Consider the following 17,379-nt stretch of genomic DNA (forward strand, 5'->3'; position numbering starts at 1 on the left):
TCCATGTGAAATTATCCTTCCCATACCAGGAAGATAGAAGGCATTCTTATCACCAAAAATAAAAAATTCAAGGCCAAAAAAGCTGTATAAAAAAACTTTCTTTCTTCTTCATTAATATGCTTCTGAAAGCAAAAACCCCTTTGTTTTGTCCAGTTTTCACAAATAATTATTTCTTTGTCTACAAAGTATAAAGCTGACTGCTTGGGTTGTTTCTTTGAGCCTCATATTTTTTTCCCTACTACACAATTACATTTTATTTTTTTTTCTGTTGCTATGTCTTATGCCAATTTAATGTTTAGACCAGCCAATAATAATAAGAAAGTCTGGAAAAGTAGAATAGAATGTTTTTGTCCCTAACAGTAGGAAGGGTAGCACGGCATGCTATTGTTTGCTTATGAGAGGCAGGTCCACAGCCTGTCACTGCAACAAGTGGACTCCTTTCCTCTTCTCGAAGTATGGGCAAATTAAAAGGAAGGTGCGGGGAGCTCTAGGAAGTGAATCAGAACTGAGTTTGACAGAGCAAGGCAAGCCCCAAAGACTTGTTTGGATCACCAGGAGGGATTCATTCCTAAGGAACCTTCCCTCAGTCATCAAAGGAAAGAGATATTAGATAAAAAGATAACATAACCTAGTGTGAGAGATGGGAACATTGTTCAAGAGGAAAATTGATATTTATGAAAGGGGCCTAGATGTCCTGATACATATCTAGGGAGAAAATGGGTTCTAAGGGAATGTACCCAGGCCAGGAATGAGGGAATCTGCTTTCACCTGCTTGCATTGTTTCTTCCTATGGAAGATGCAGCTCTGGGCGCTGCACTTTTAGCTTAATTTTCTCCCACTCCTCACCCTGCACTGTAGCATAAGTCAATCTGTAGTCTTCTACTGTTAGATGTTAATGCAATCAAAGAGAGCACAATGACCTGAAGATTCCCCGATTAATCCTGTTTCCCTTGTAGTCAGCAATACTTTCAATTTCTCACGCTTGTCTCATTTTCTCAGATCCCTTGGCACTGCTCCATCCATCAAACACTCTTTTCCTGTACTGCGGAGACGGTTTGCTGATGTGATGGAGCTCTGAGCTATTCGGCATTGGCAGATGAATTATCCCTGTGTTTGAATGAAGGCATATTCCCTAAAAAGAAAAGTTTTGAGGTTTTTCAAAAAGCAATCTCAGAAAGGGACATTTGACTATGTTGGTATGGTGCCAGGTGGTTACTGGAAATATCAAGGAGAACACTGGAAAATATGTGATTGTCTAACTATTATGCTGTATACTTGAAACTAATACAAAACAATATTAAATGTAAGCTTTAATTTTTAAAAATTCTGGACAGTAAGTTAAAAAATAAATTTTAAATAAAGAAAGAAACCAGTGATGGGACTCAGCTGGTTCACACTCGTCCGGGAGAACCTATACCTAATATTTGTTGAGTTTGGCGAACCAGTTAAAATGGCACTTATAATCAGGGTTCTCTCTAAGGTGGGCACCTGGGCAGCTGCCCAATGTGAAAAATCACAAATTTATATTTCCTACTTTTTTTAAACATTCATCTGTGCAACACAGTGTATTCTAAGCCCCCATACTAATGTTCAATCTGTCCATAGGTAAAAAACAAAACAAAACAAAAAAGTGGGGATCCTCCAAGTGGGGATGCCAATCAAGAAGCAATATAGAATATTTTTTTGACAGAGACAGAGTGTCAGAGGGAGGGACAGTTAAGGACAGATAGACAGGAAGTGAGAGAGATGAGAAACATCAATTCTTTGTTGAAGCTCTTTAGTTGTTCATTGACTGCTTTCTCATATGTGCCTTGACTGGGGAGCTACAGCAAAGTCAGTGATTCTTTGCTCAAGCTAGTGACCTTGGGCTCAAGCCAGCAACTTTGAGCTTCAAGCCAGCAACCTTGGGCTTCAAGCCAGCGACCTCTGTGCTCAAATCAGCAACCATGGAGTCATGTCTATGATCCCAAGCTCAAGCCAGCAACCCCACACTCAAGCTGGTGAGCCCATGCTCAAACCAGATGAGCCCGCACTCAAGCCAGTGACCTCAGGGTTTCAAACCTGGATCCTCCATATCCTAGTATGACACTCTATACACTGCACCACCACCTGGTCAGGCGATGGAAATACCTTAAATAACAGTTTTACTGGTTTTTGTCAGGTATTATTTAATATTTTTTATTAATATTTTAAAACTCCTTATAACCATAATTTAGTTTTGTGTTCCTCTTTTAATGTTCTTATTTAGGTATTAAATGCATGAAATAATAAAGTTTTTATTTTATATTGTTTTTTATACTTAAAACGGTCATTAGGACAGAGACCTAGTTGTTAAATTATTTGAATCCCACCACTGAAAGAAACATTTTAAAATGGTAAGTGTGTGTGTTGCATGCGTGTGTGTGTGTGAAAGAGAGAGGAAGGAAGAGGGAAAGAGAGAGAGAGAGAAAGAGAGAGAGATTGAATGATTGAGAAGTATCAGGATCAAACTGAAATCATTATTTCATCTCTTTCCAAAGGAAGCACAGAAATAAATTTACTGAGGCAAAGTTAAATATCAGATATTACCATTTTCCAGAGGCTGCTTGTGCTTGAGATCCTCAGTGGCAAGGAGCTTAAGCTACTGAGCCTGATAGATCTGCAGCCTAGGTGGTCAGCTGGAGTCAGTGCAAACTACCCAAAGCAGGATTTGTAATTATTCTCCTATGGTGTTCTTCTACCCATCATTCTCACATAGTAAATGGCACTACCACTCACTTGGTTGCTTAAGCCAAACTCCTAGTTATTATCTTGAGTTCCTCTTGGTTCCTTAAACATCACATCCTAGCCATCAATAAATCCTATTGACCTACTTTCAAAATATATCCTGGATTTTCCCACTTCTCACCACCTCCTCAGCTATTACCTAGTGTGAGTCACCATCATTGCTCTCCTGGACCACTGCAACAACCTCCTAGTAGGTCTACTTGCCTTGACTCTTGGAAGCCAGGGCTACCTTGCTTGTATGCTAAGGTTGTATACTGCACAACCTGAGCTCTGGGTGAGCCATTTTTATCACAGACACATACTAACTTCCATGACGTGTGCAGATGGGTGCAGACATTCTGGGCTTCTTGGTTTCATGTCTGAGAGCAAAGAAAGAGACCCTTCTCCTTCATAAACCTATAACAGTCCACGTGATCATATACAGACTCTGGAGAACACACATGTACACATATACACTCACATAAATGCACACACTAAGTGGCACACACTTAAGTGGGCTCTATTCCACCCAAACCCTGAATGTCCCTGAATTTACTTTTCACACACCATCCATTGCTCTCAGTCTAAAGTCCTATCCCTCCCACCCACAGTTGCCTTATCTGGGGTGGGGGAATGGGGAACAATGGGCTGCACAATGCTACTGATGGTGCACATATTACATTGACAAGGAGAACTTAAGTTACTGCCTACCAGAACTCTATAGGAGCAAACTCCCTTAGGCAGAACTTAAAGTTGTTTAGTTGTACATTAAAAAACTAACCTCAGGAAGGAGTGTCATTTTTTTGTAATCCACACAAAGATACTGTGTCAAATAATGTCAACCCTTCCCCCAACAATCTCAGCTCCACACAATGATCAGCAAGAATTTTATCAATGTTACAATTAACATAGGGTGCATATATTCTTTCAAATTAGTATTTCAGATTTCTTCAGATAAAGTCTCAAAAGCAGAATCACTGGGTCATGAGGCACTTTCCTTTTTAATTTTTTGAGGAATCTTCATACTGCTTTCCACAGTGGCTGCACTAATTTGCCTTCCCACCAACAATGCACGAGGGTTCCCTTTTTTCATGTCTTTGCCAACACTTGTTGTTTTTTGATTTATTGACGATAGCCATTTTGACAGGTGTGAAGTGATATCTCATCTAATAGCCAAGATTTGGAAGCAGCCCAAGTGTCCATTAGTAGATGAGTGGATAAAAAAGCTGCCGTGCATTTACAATTGGAATACTATGTTACCATTAAAAAGAAGGAAATCTTTCCTTTGCAACAGCATAGATGGACCTGGAGAGCATTATTCTAAAATAAATAAGCCAATCAGAGAAAGACAAATACCATATGATTTGACTCACATGTGGAATCTAGTGAACAAAATGAACTAACAAGCAAAATAAAGACAGATTCATACAGAGCAGCTGTCAGAGAGGGTTAAGTGGGGGCAGTGAAGAAATAGAGCAAAAAGGAAAAAAACCTTCATGAACATTGAAAACAGTGTGGTGATTGCCAGCGGGAAGAGGGGGGAGGTGGTGGAGGAAATTATAGGGGTGATAAATGAGCAGAATCTAGACTTGACTTTGAGTGGTGAACACACAATACAATGTATAGATGATTTGTGGAATTGTGCACCTGCAATATGTATAATTTTGTTAACCAGTGTCACCTAATATATTCAATAAAAAGGAAAAAAATTATAAAACATTTGCTTATACAGTGATGGGCAAAAGTAGATTTACAGTTGTCAGTACGTGAAACACAGAGCTAAAGCTATTGCAATCATTATGACCTGCATGTCTTCCTATATGAACAACTGTAAACGTACTTTTGTCCTCCCCCTTTATTGATTCTTTGCTCAAAGCCTTCCATTTATTTCCCAATGGTTTTAGGATAAAGACAAATCTCCTACCTGGCCTACAAGGCTCAAATGATCTAGCCCTTACCTCCTTCTGCTGCCTCATTTTATACCACTCTCTCTCATGCCCTTCCCCCAGCCACAGCCACACTTTCTGTCCTCAAGCTTCTCGATCATTGTATTTCTTGCTTATCTGTAAGCCCCTTCTGCCTTCTAGTGTGTTAAATCTATTAAGTAAGGACATTGTCTTGTTAACTATCTGTCATCTCTTCATTAGGTAGAGCAGTGCTTGCCACTAATATGTGGTCAATAAATATTTGCTGAGTGAATAAACAAAAGAACAGGAAAAATGACCATTGTTGACCCACCTGAATGGTTTTAAGATCAATCTCTTTTCAGCCCCCTCTCTGGTGTTCTTTAAGATCCTCTTGTTAAATGAGAATGCCAGGGGAAAAAAATGCAGGCTGTAAACATCAGTAAACTGAAAGACCTGTTGGGCCAGCAGGAATAACTACAAGAATAATCAGCAGCTATTAAGATGTTAGAAGGTAGTGGACATTTCTCTAGTCACTTTACTGCTTTAATCTTCACAGTAACATTGTGAGGTATATATAACCTTAGTGTTATTCTCATTTGACTATGAGAAAACTGAGACACAGGAGATTCAGTAACTTGGATTCAAACGCAAGTAGTTTGACTTGACTCTCTGCTGTATTGTGGAAGAGTGAGACTACACCCATTTCCTGGGTTTTGTTTGTTTGTTTGTTTTGAAATGCCCTGGGAGTGGTTTCCCTGTGTATCCTCACTGTCTTGAACCCAGGACTGGAAATCAGGTAGGATAGGGGCACATGCTATGTTGATAAGCAGCAGAGTATAGATCTAATTAGTGTCTCAGTGAGGAAGAAGCCACCTTGGTGATTGACAAGATAAATTAAAAAGCTGAGATATTTTGTACTTTCTTGATATTGAAATCTATAAAACCATCAAATCCTAAGCCAGATTTACCAAACTAAAAGAGAATTGCACTCACAAAGCAAATTTTACACCTCTTCCACCTTTTTGACATCAAGTGGAGTGCTTCCACTGAAGTGAAAATGGCATTAACTTGAAGTCTAAGGGACTGGCTGAAACCTCTGCTATTAAAGGGTTACATTGCACCTGCCACCTTCACATGGGGAGATAAATTGATGTGGGGAGGAGGGACTGACTGGACATGCTTTGCTTCCATGACTGTGCATAAAGAGAATTAAATATAAAGCATGAGAGGAAAAAGGCAGAGTAATCCTCATCATTGAGATATTAGCATGCCCATGGCATAATAGTTTTTCTTTATCCCATATTTTTTACCCTTTTAAACAAATGACTATTACAACACAATTTGAAGTCAATTTACCCTTTCTTGCTCAGAATCTAAATCACAAATCTGTGGGCTATACGTGGGGCTTTCTCCACATAATTTATCAGAATCAGAGAACCAGGGAAAGGACCTAACCGACCATTTGGTTCAACCCACTTACTTTATAAATGAGAAGATTGAGGTCAAGAGAGGGGTGTTGATTGAATGACCTGCGTTGTGAAGGGGAAGGGGCAAATTAAAATGTTAACATCGACACAGTGTTTGATAAATAGCTAGTCATTTGTTACATAAATATATATACATTACAAATAACATTCCTCTTCTGTGGCAGAAATGGGGAGATGTCCTCAACAGAAGTAAGAACTCATCTGAGGAAGCTAAATGGGGGACATCCAGCCCCTTTCTGCCATTGCAAAGATTGATACAGTCCACCACTTAGGTTTTCTATGGGTTCTCAACATTTTGCTCCACAGAGACTGCTAAACACTGCTTTGTTAGTAGCTTGTGGCATTTAACATCTGTGGGAGGGATGGAGCCTTTTCCTCTCGTCATGGAACCCATTTTTTTTTGAAGCACAGTGCAGAAATTTTTACAAATTGCAGGGCAAAAATAGAAATGTAGCCAATCCTTTGCACAGCCCTGTTTAAGAGGTTCAGGGCAACTTGTCCTTCAGGCTGTGTGTATACAGAGTGTGCTCATTTCAGAAATAAATGGTAAATCTTTTAGGAAGGGATGTAGAATGCAAGCCATCTCTTCTTCTTCTTTAAAGAGTGGTAGACTTGAAAGTGAGCGAAGCTGGGATCTCTGAAGAAAACTAGTGCAAGTGCAGTAGTAGACACTGCCTGCGGGAATCGGTGGTGCAAATTGGCTATGCACTTTGCTGTGATAACTTTGGCAAGTCATTTCATCTCTTTGGGTTTCTGATTTTTATCTGCCTCTTCTGCCTCACGGGGTAGCTGAAAGACATAAATGTAGAGAAAATAAACACACAAATGCTTTGGAAACAGCAACATTCAATTTAAGGGCAAAATATTATTATTGTTCTATGCCTGCTCCTTGCCTCTGCTGGTTGGACCATCTTGGTGCCTAAACAAGAATTTGAATTGGTATAGAATGTAATAGAACAAGTCTAAGGTTTCTGAAACCATGGAGCAGAGATGGTGAGAGAGATCAGTAAGGGTAGGAACAGACCCGTCACAAATCACAACCCCACCAGTTATTTAACCTCTCTGTATATGTCTTTCAGCAGCTTATCCAATTATTCTGAGCCTCAGTTTCCTCATCTATAAAGTGGGTTTTTTTGTGAGGATTTAAGTGAGGTAATAAATGAAAAGCTCTTATGCCAGCAGCACCAATGAAGTAGGCATTTGATAATAATCATTATCATTTATGTTAACTGTTTCTGTGTGCTGAGGAGAACTGTGATTCCTAAATATCAATGCAAAGTTAGTCCTTGGCAAAAAATATAGATTCCTGAGCCTCACCCCAAAGAAACTGATTAAGAACTCTAAGGAATACTGATGTGGGGCTAACTTTGGGAACCATTGGTCTAAAACAGTTTTTCAAGCTGCCAATTATTAGCTATTGCTTGGGAAATCAATTCAGCACAACAATTTTCAACTGCTGTGCCACAAGAATTTTTTTTATTTAGACAATCAACGGGGTGACATTGATTAATCAGGGTACATAGATTCAGAGAAAACATCTCCAGGTCATTTTAACATTTGATTATGTTGTATACCAATCACCCAAAGTCAAATTACCTTCCGTCACCTTCTATTTGGTTTTCTTTGTGCTCCTCTCCTCCCAAGAATTTTTAAAACATGAAATACCTGAATACTTAGTCAGAGACACTAATCCCTTTTTCCTTAGATTGTCAAAAAAAATAATGACAACAGCCAATATAGCAATGCCATTCAGTGTGAATAAATCAAAACTACACCTATTTTTTGTCAGATAGGCAAAAAAAATTTTTTTTGGTGTACTGCATAATTCTAGTAATTAGTTTATCTGTATCATAGATGAAAAAGGTTGAAAATTGCTAATTTAGTGGGTAATGACCAGCATTAAAAATAGAATACAGCCCTGGCCGGTTGGCTCAGTGGTAGAGCGTTGGCCTGGCGTGTGGGGGACCCGGGTTCGATTCCCGGCCAGGGCACACAGGAGAAGCGCCCATTTGCTTCTCTACCCCCCCTCCTTCCTCTCTGTCTCTCTCTTCCCCTCCCGCAGCCAAGGCTCCATTGGAGCAAAGATGGCCCGGGTGCTGGGGATGGCTCCTTGGCCTCTGCCCCAGGCGCTAGAATGGCTCTGGTCGCGGCAGAGCGACGCCCCGGAGGGGCAGAGCATTGCCCCTGGTGGGCAGAGCGTCGCCCCTGGTGGGTGTGCCGGGTGGATCCTGGTCGGGCCCATGCAGGAGTCTGTCTGACTGTCTCTCCCCATTTCCAGCTTCAGAAAATACACACACACACACACACACACACACACACAAAAAAATAGAACACAAAAACAGAATAAGAAAAAAACAAAAACAGTGTGCACTGCATACAACAAGGGTAACTATTGTTTCATGAAATGCTTATTTTATTTATATATACTATATATATATATTTCAGTAATTTATGCTATATGAATGTCAACTGTATTTCTTATTGTAGGTCATGGTGAAAAATGTTTGAAATACACTAGAGGACACTGTATTCCATTTGCAGCCCAGACAAGAAGAAATGATCAGCAAGACAATGGACAAAATCCATTTTTCCTCTTTCTATCTCTGCCATGCTATGCTTGGGTCAACAGAGTTGATTGTTGTCTAATTAGATTGAGTATTAATATTGTATAATGGCCCTGACCTGAGATGTAAGGGCAAGCTGGGTGTATTTCTACAGGTACCAGGGTAATTGTATTGGCCCCATTAGATAGAAAATGCATCTGTTTTATTAGCGTGCTTAGTTAGTGAGCACTTTTTACATATATTGCACTCTTCCCCTTCTCCCAGACTTTGCTACTTACTTTACCATTTGAGAGGCTTTTACTGCCTTTGTGAAATCATATAATAAATGTACAACTATCTTTCAATGCACATCAATTGATATCAATATATTTTTTCTTCCTTAGTTGGTACATTGAGCACCATATAAAATTATTTGAAACACTAGTTGGGCCAAGGAAAATATGTCTGTGGCTCAGATTTGGTCTGTGCATCACCTATTTGTGACCTTTGCCATAGTTTTGTGGAATGTTGGGGCTATGAGAGGCCTTAATTGATGTCTTCTTTTGAGAAAGTGCAGCCCCTAAGAGGTCAGGTATCTTTTCCATGGAGATGTGGTTAGCCTGTAATAGAACTGGATCGTTCATCCATCTTTCTTGCTTGCAAGTGCGCTGTCACATTTACCTTGCTGCCTACTTGGCTGCCTCCCTTCTGCTGAGGGTTGAGCTAATCACTCTGTATAGAGGACAATATTAAGTTCACTTTCCAGTATACTTCTCACAAAAAACAAAACAGAGTCATCATGACCCATCTGATAAAACCCAGGCACTTCTCATGATGGAGTGTATGAATTTGCCTGCCTTCCCAATCTCAACAGTGGTTATTGCCTTCTGGTTCTCTTTGTTGCGTTTGTTCCAGTGCTAGAATGAAGACAGGGTCTTTATGGGAATGTTACCAGCATTGCTTCTAAAGAGTGGTGCCTTTGGTAGAATTTGTATGGTCTAATGCAAATAATCTGAGACTCAAAGTGCAGAGGGCTGGGCTTAATTCTCAGATGTGTGACCTGAGAAAATTTACCACCCCAGACCTCAATATCTTAAACCATAAAAAATAAGATTTGCCTTTCTTATCTCTCAGGGCTACTCTGAGGCAAAAATGAGATAATATGTATCAGAGCATTTTGAAAAGAGAACATTTTACAACTTTGAGTGAATAAAACCATTATGAAGTCAGAAAATAATTATTGAGGACCTATTATGTGCAAGCTTACATAACATTTACTCAGGACATGCCAAGATGCTCAAGGGCCATGAGCTATAGTCTAAGTGAGAAGAAAGGACACATGTTAGTGAAAAGAGAGCCAACACTGCAAGGCCAGAAATGACAAGGACTAAACAAAATATATACGCTATGATAAGAGAGATTGTGATGGAAAGGGCTGATCATGGAAAGATTTCTAGAAGGAGTTGCATTTGAGCTGTGTGCTTTGCAAGGAAAAGTTGGTAAGATAGCATTGGCATAAGGAAAAGAAGTACATCCTGGACAGGTACAGATGCACAAGTAAAGGCTGAGATCATACATGTTGGAGGCCTAATGTACGTGGAGTGAAGGGTTCAAAGAGAGATTGTCCAATGATAACTTCCTGGGTTTCTTCACATGCTTAGAACACAGAAGAGAGAATGAAAATATGCTTCTCATGAAACAAAAGCCATGTCCAATTGGGACAGTGGTTATGGTTCAGTAAATTACATGAGGGCCCAGTAACTGTAAAATGGTCAGAATAATTGTTCCCATCTTGTATAGCTGGTTTGAGCATTAAATGAGGTGATGTGTTTTAAACATTTAACATAATTCCTGATACATGATTAGCAAATGATTGTTAACTATCATCATCAATTTTCATCTTATGCTAAAGTCAAGGGTAATAATATGGGCTTTGGAATCTACCTGATACTAGTTGTGTTACCATAAACAAGTCATATCACTTCCTTGTTTCTTGGTTTTCTGGTCTTTAAAATGAAAATAATAGTCATGCCAACTGAAAAAGGCTATTTTATGTATTAAATAAATTAATTCAAATAAAGTGCCTGACACATGATAAGCACTCAACAAATGTTACCTACTACAATGATTATAGCCAAGTAATCATTCACGTAATATCACTGCATGGCAAAAAAATTAAGGACACTGAGACACACAATCAGAACCATCTTAAATCTTACTATTGAGACAAAACTCCTTGATATCATATTGAGATCCAATTCTTAAATCTGAAATTGCTTTTGTTGAGAAAATCAAGACTGCAGGCCTAACCTGTGGTGGCGCAGTGGATAAAGCATCAACCTGGAAATGCTGAGGTCACCAGTTTGAAACCCTGGGCTTGCCTGGTCAAGGCACATATGGGAGTTGATGCTTCCAGCTCCTCCCTCCTTCTCTCTCTCTGTCTCTCTCTCCTCTCTCTCCCTCTCTGTCTCTCTCTCCTCTCTAAAAATGAATTAAAAAAAAAAGACTGCAGAAAAAAGCATAGATTTTGTAGGCAGTGGATAGATTTTTAAACATTTATAGAACACCCAGTATTCCAGTCTATTTGAGCTCATTTGAATCTCACTTTTGTTCTTTAGTATATTTGATATTCCTGCCAGCTTTGAGGCGTCTTCAATAAATGTTATAGCCAATGTCCCAAAGCCTGAGATTCAATTAAAAAAAAAGACAAACATGGTCTCTGTATTTAAGAAACTTATAGAGGGAGGTAGGAAAACAAAATAATTACATGATAATTAGTACTATAGGGAAAAAACATTAGGATGGACTGACAAGGAGTTCTGAAATGGAGGAAAGTGTGGAGAAGTGCTGCCAGAAAGGCCAATAATTTTAAAGAGTGGTCAGGAAGACCTCACTGGGAAAACGATCTCTAAAGGAGATGAGAGAGTGAACCATGCAGGTATCATCTCAGGGAAGAGCATTTCAGGCAGAGCAGCAAGAACAAAGTCACCAAGTTAGGAGCATGCATGACATTTAAGAAACAGCCAAGAAGCACATGTGTAGCAGGAATGGAGTGAATGATGGAAGAAGTAATAAGGTAGGAGGTCAGAAAAGTCACAAGGGTAGGTAGTTTAAGGTTTTGTAGGCCATTGTGATGACTTCCATTTATAGGGAGTGAGATTGAAACCCACTGGATGATCTTATCCAGGAAGCACATGATATGACTTATATATTTCGTCCTGCTATAAGTAATGGGGTTTTTCCTCATAGGCTTTGGACAATAATAAACAAGAGCCAAAGTCCCAGCAGTTCTTGCAGAGCTGTCTTTATCACTGTGTAGACTGCAGAGAGAGGGATAATGATCCAGAGGAGGCACCAGAGTGGAATTGATGGCACTGAGAATAGGAGAAAGAAATGCGATTTCTTAAAGATGAAAGGGATCCAATTAATGTAATTCTACCACTATCTGTCATCCACCCTTGACTTAAAACACTCACTGCCTCACCAGTCTACTCAGTCTCTTTTTGCAGGACCTTCCAAAGTCAGAAAGACTTTTTACAGATAGGTTTACTTAAAAAAATCTGCCTCCTTTCCACCACGAGGTGGTAGTAGCCTAAGTTCTGTCACCAGGGCAACCCAGAATAAGTGTATACTTTCCATAGGAAAACACTTGTGAGATTTGAAAGCAGGTGGTTATCTTATGTGTTCTCTGATGGCTCTCTTTTTCAGGGCACATCTTCTGGTTGGTTCAAGAGCCATTCCTGTTATGACCCCTTTGTCAATCTTACGGTCCTCCTCTGGAGGTGTTCCACTTTCCCGGTAACCTTCTTAAAATGTGGTGCCTAAAATTGAATAAGGTACTCCAGGAGGGAACAGCACAGGTTGCTGTACGACAATTGTGTTCTGGGATGTACAAACCATATTTTGTCTAACACAACTGAAAATTGTGCTCTGTTTTTAAGAGCTGAATAATTTAGTGACATTAAACTTTTGGCTCAAATTATACCTTTGCATCAACTCAAACCCTTAGATCTTTTATGGTTTGTTTGTTTGTTTTTATGTGAGCTTCTGTCAAACCATGCTTACCTTATTCTGGCCTTATAATCTAAACTTAAAATTTTATTGAAGTTATGGTTTCTTTATCTGATAAATTTAACCCCCCCCCCTTTTTTTAATTTTAGGCCAGTATTACAGCCCATCTGAGCTCCTTTTGAGTCTCAATTTTGTTCTTCAATATATCTGATATCCTTGCCAACTTTCAGTCATCATCAGACGTGGTAAGTACATATTATGTGTCATCAAAGTTGTTAATAAAAGTGAAAAAGCCCTGTGGCTTTTCTCTGGAGATACTGGTTGCCATATATCTATGCTTTGAGTAAAATTATTTAATCAAATGTCAATTTATTTGACTTGTGTTATACTCTGTATAATATGTTGCTGTCTTATCTTAGTTCATTCATGAGAAAGTTATGAGACAACTTCAGATGTACTGCTAAATTTAAGATATATTATGGTTATAAAATAAAGGATAGAAATAGGATAATCTAAGATGAAGCCTTTTGTTTTGCAAAATGGAAACTATTGTAGTTTTTTTCCAATTATAAAAGTAATATTGGCTTGTTGTAAAGGTCAACAGCATGCAAAAGTGTACAAATTAGAAAGCGGAAGTGACTGTGTATTTCTGTGCAGACATCCTACTAGATAATTGTGATTAACGTTAACTTGCAAATGTGTGATTTAAATTGAATCATACTATAGAGACCTTTGTACAACCTGCACTTTTTTTCACTTAAAACATTTTGGGAACATCTTTCCTTGTCAGAGCATGTAGTTCTACTTCATTCTTTTAAACAACATGCCTGCTCTTTTCTGTGGTTGTTTTCTAATTCATCTCATCAATCTTATATTGATGGACATTTAGATCATTGGCAAATGTTTGATGTGATGAGCAGTGTTTCATGATGACCTCTTTCTGTTGGCTTAATGTGATGATATGCTTGGTGCTGTTTCCTGGCTCCTCTGAATTATTTGTTCTTTTTGAATCTTGTCAGTGTTCTAAATGTTCAAAGACTGTTTCACTAAAGAAAGAGATAAAGAAGGGGCTGCCAACTTCTTACTCATCATGGTTTGAATTTTTAAAAAAATCTATATCTTGTCAGCCCTTGGAGTAGAATTAAGGCTGTTTGATATTCCAGGGGTCTTAGGAAGACCATGGCACTCCAAGATTAAGCCATGAGTAACAGATAGACTTGATTGTAAACTTAGCCCCTGGATGACACAAGTAGGTGATTAAGAGCAAGAAGGAGAAGGCGAACTGCTTTGCCATTTCCAGTCACACACCTTCAGCTCTGACAAGTGTAGCTACTTGCTGGGATCTGAATAGGTGGCTTCTTCTTCTTCTTTACTCCTTTTCTCCTTTGAGGCTTCTTCCCTGCACAAATGCACATCCCAGAACAAGGTAGGACCTGTCTGCTCTGAATTTTCAGAACATTGTAAGAGCCTGAGTTTGAGAGTCAAACCTGAATATCAGAGCTTCACTTGCCCAGCTCTATAACTTTGGATAAGTTACCTATTTTTTTCTGGTCTGAATTATTCACATCTGTATAATGAAGATTTACCTATATAAGATATTTCAAAATACCTAACTCAATTCCTGGCTGTTATGATGCACTTAATTAATGTTAGTTACTATTATCACCATTGTTGTCATTGTCATCAAGAGGGATCATATTACCTACTCCATAAAATTTTAAAGATTAAATGAGAACATATGTCAAACACCCAACACAATTCTGAGCATAAATTGAGTGCTAAATGAATGATAGCAATTGTGATTATACTTATATCTCCCTCTGTATACTTACCTCATTCTTTATTGTTTTATTTCTATTTATGTTCATATCTTAATCTCCTTTTAATTTATAAGATCTCTCTAGAGAACAGAGATTCTCTCTCCTCTCTCTCCTCTCTCTCTCTTTCTCTCTCTCTCTCTCTCTCTCTCTCTCTCTCACTATTAGTAAACATAAAAGACCCAGTGCTGGGGATTAGTTGGGGTCTTTAAAATTTAGATGATTAAAGATAAAATGACCACATTACCAAAAGCAATATACCAACTTAATGCAATCAGCATCAAAATCCCAGTTGTCATTTTTTTAAAGAAATAGAACAAAATATTACCATGTTTGTATGGAACCATAAGAAACTCTGAATAGCCAAAGCAATCCTGAGGGAAAAGAATGAAGCGGGAGGTATCACACTACCTGATTTCAAATTATACTATACCACCACAATAATCATAACAGCATGGTATTGGCAGAAAAACAGACATACAGACCAATGGAATAGAATCGAGACCCCAGAAGTAAAATGACATATATATGGACAAATCATCTTTAACAAAGGAACCAAAAACAAACAATGGAGAAAACAAATCTTCCTCAATAAATGGTACTGGGAAAATTAGAAAGCTACATGCAAAAGAATGAAACTTGACTACAGTTTGTCCCCATGTACAAAAATTAATTCAAAATGGATCAAAGACCTAAATATAAGATCTGAAACAATAAATTACAAAGAAGAAAACATAGATACTAAGCTCATGGACCTTGGCCGTACAGAACAAATTATGAATTTGACCCCAAAGGCAAGGGAAGTAAAGGCAAATATAAATGAATGAGACTATAGCAAACTAAAAAGCTTCTGCACAGCAAAGAAACTGACAACAAAACAAATTGGCAGCCAAGTAATTGGGAGATGATATTTGCAAACAGCAGTTCCGATCAGGGATTAATATCTAAAATATTTTTTAAAAACTCACAAAGTTCAACCACAAACAAGCAAATAATTCAATTAAAAATGGGGCGAGGACCTGAACAGACACTTCTCCCAGGAAGAATTACAAATGGCCAACAAATATATGAAAAATGCTCATCTTCACTAGCTATTCAATAAATGCAAATCAAAACTACAATGAGATACCACTTCACACCTGAAAAATCGGCTATTATCAACAAAACAGGTAATAACAAGTACTGGAGAGGCTGTGGGGAAAAAGGAACCCTCATTCACTGCTGGTGGGAATGAAAATTAGTACAACCATTATGGAAGAAAGTATGGTGGCTCTTCAGGAAATTAAGAATAAAATTACCATATGACCCAGCAATCCCTTTACTGGGTATCTACCCCAAAAACTCGAAAACATAGGTACATAAAGATACATACACCCCCATGTTTATCACAGCATTGTTCACAGTGGCCAAGACATGGAAACAACCAAAGTGTCCCTCGATAGAGGATTGTATAAAGAAGAAGTGGTACATATATACAATGCAATACTACTCAGCCATAAGAAATGATGACACAGTAACATATATGACAATTTGGATGGACCTTGAGAATATTCTACTGAATGAAATAAGTAAATCAGAAAAAGCTAAGAACTGTATGATTTCACACATAAGTGGGATATAAGACTGAGACTCATGGACATAGATAAAGTGAATTGGTTACCAGGGGGAGGGGAATGAGGGAGGTGGTGGAGGAAGGGCATAAAGAGGGACAAATATATGGTAATGGAAAATGACTTGACTTTGGGTGATGGATAGACAACTGAATCAACAGTTCAAATGCTATAGAAATGGTAACCTGAAACCTATTTACTCCATTAATTAATAGGTTAATTAATTAACCTATTAATCAATGTCGTCCTGTTAAAGATAATTTTCTAAATAAAATTTAAAATAAATTAGATGAATGAGTATTGTCATCACTATTTCTAAACCTCTTTATAACTCTATTGCTTTCTAATTAGCATCTCTCTTATTAACCCATTAACTGATAAATAGGGCCTTATCCCTAAAGTATGTCATGGTGTATGTATTTCAACAACTGAGCCACTGATCACAGAATTAGCAATCTATAGAATTTTAGCTTGGAAAGTTTTCCAGAAAACAATGGCCTTGACAGTGTTTATCTGAGCAGAATGGATTACCATACCACTCTCAGGCTTCTGCTGTCTAAATGGAGTAACATTAGGCACAGCCTAATTCAAGCCACCATCAAGTCCCTCTTAGAGTACTGCAACAGCTTCCTAAATGTAGCCTTGCTTTTACTCATGTCATCCACACAATAGCTAGATCAATCATTATAAAATAATACATAAAATTACATCTTTCCCCTCTTCAAAACCCTCTAATGACCCCCATCTCATATGTAAAGTCCAGTATTTTCCCCCATGATACAAGGCTTTGAATAATCTTGCCCCTGTGCATTTATCCAAACTTGTTCCACTTTTTTCTCTTGTCCATTCTGTACCACCCGCATGAGTCTTCTGTTGTGAGAACACACCAATATCATTCTTGTTTCACTACCTTCATTCTCACTCTGCCTCTCACCAGGAATTAAGTCTGGCCCATGGCCTCAAATTCTTCATGCTTTATTTTGTCTTTCATATTTCCACTTAAATTATATTATCCCAGAATGTAATCATTCAATTAAGCCTTCCCTGTATAACCTATATCAGGCAGGTTCCTATCCCCCCTGGTACTCTGAATCTCATTGGTTCTTAGTCTTTACTTCATATTGAGAATGACCTAGAGAACATTTTTTTAAAGCATTAGCAGGTTTCTTTCATATCATGTAAATCAAAATCTCTGAGATAAGACCCAGATTATCTGTATTTTTAAATGTTCTTCCAGTAATTGTAATGTGTAGCTAAGG

General features: G+C 38.4%; 1 protein-coding gene across 2 annotated transcripts in view; it reads left to right on the top strand.

Annotated features, from left to right (window-relative positions):
• PAK3 (p21 (RAC1) activated kinase 3) overlaps positions 1-17,379 on the top strand; it is a 271,892-nt gene that overhangs the window by 41,243 nt on the left and 213,270 nt on the right. For both annotated transcript variants that reach the window (XM_066356523.1, XM_066356530.1), the window contains exon 2: positions 12,843-12,938. The gene's annotated coding sequence lies outside the window, so the exon portion shown is untranslated. The remainder of the gene's footprint in view (positions 1-12,842; positions 12,939-17,379) is intronic.

The sequence above is a fragment of the Saccopteryx leptura genome, chromosome X (assembly GCF_036850995.1).
Source record: "Saccopteryx leptura isolate mSacLep1 chromosome X, mSacLep1_pri_phased_curated, whole genome shotgun sequence".
In the NCBI taxonomy this organism is placed as follows: domain Eukaryota; kingdom Metazoa; phylum Chordata; class Mammalia; order Chiroptera; family Emballonuridae; genus Saccopteryx; species Saccopteryx leptura.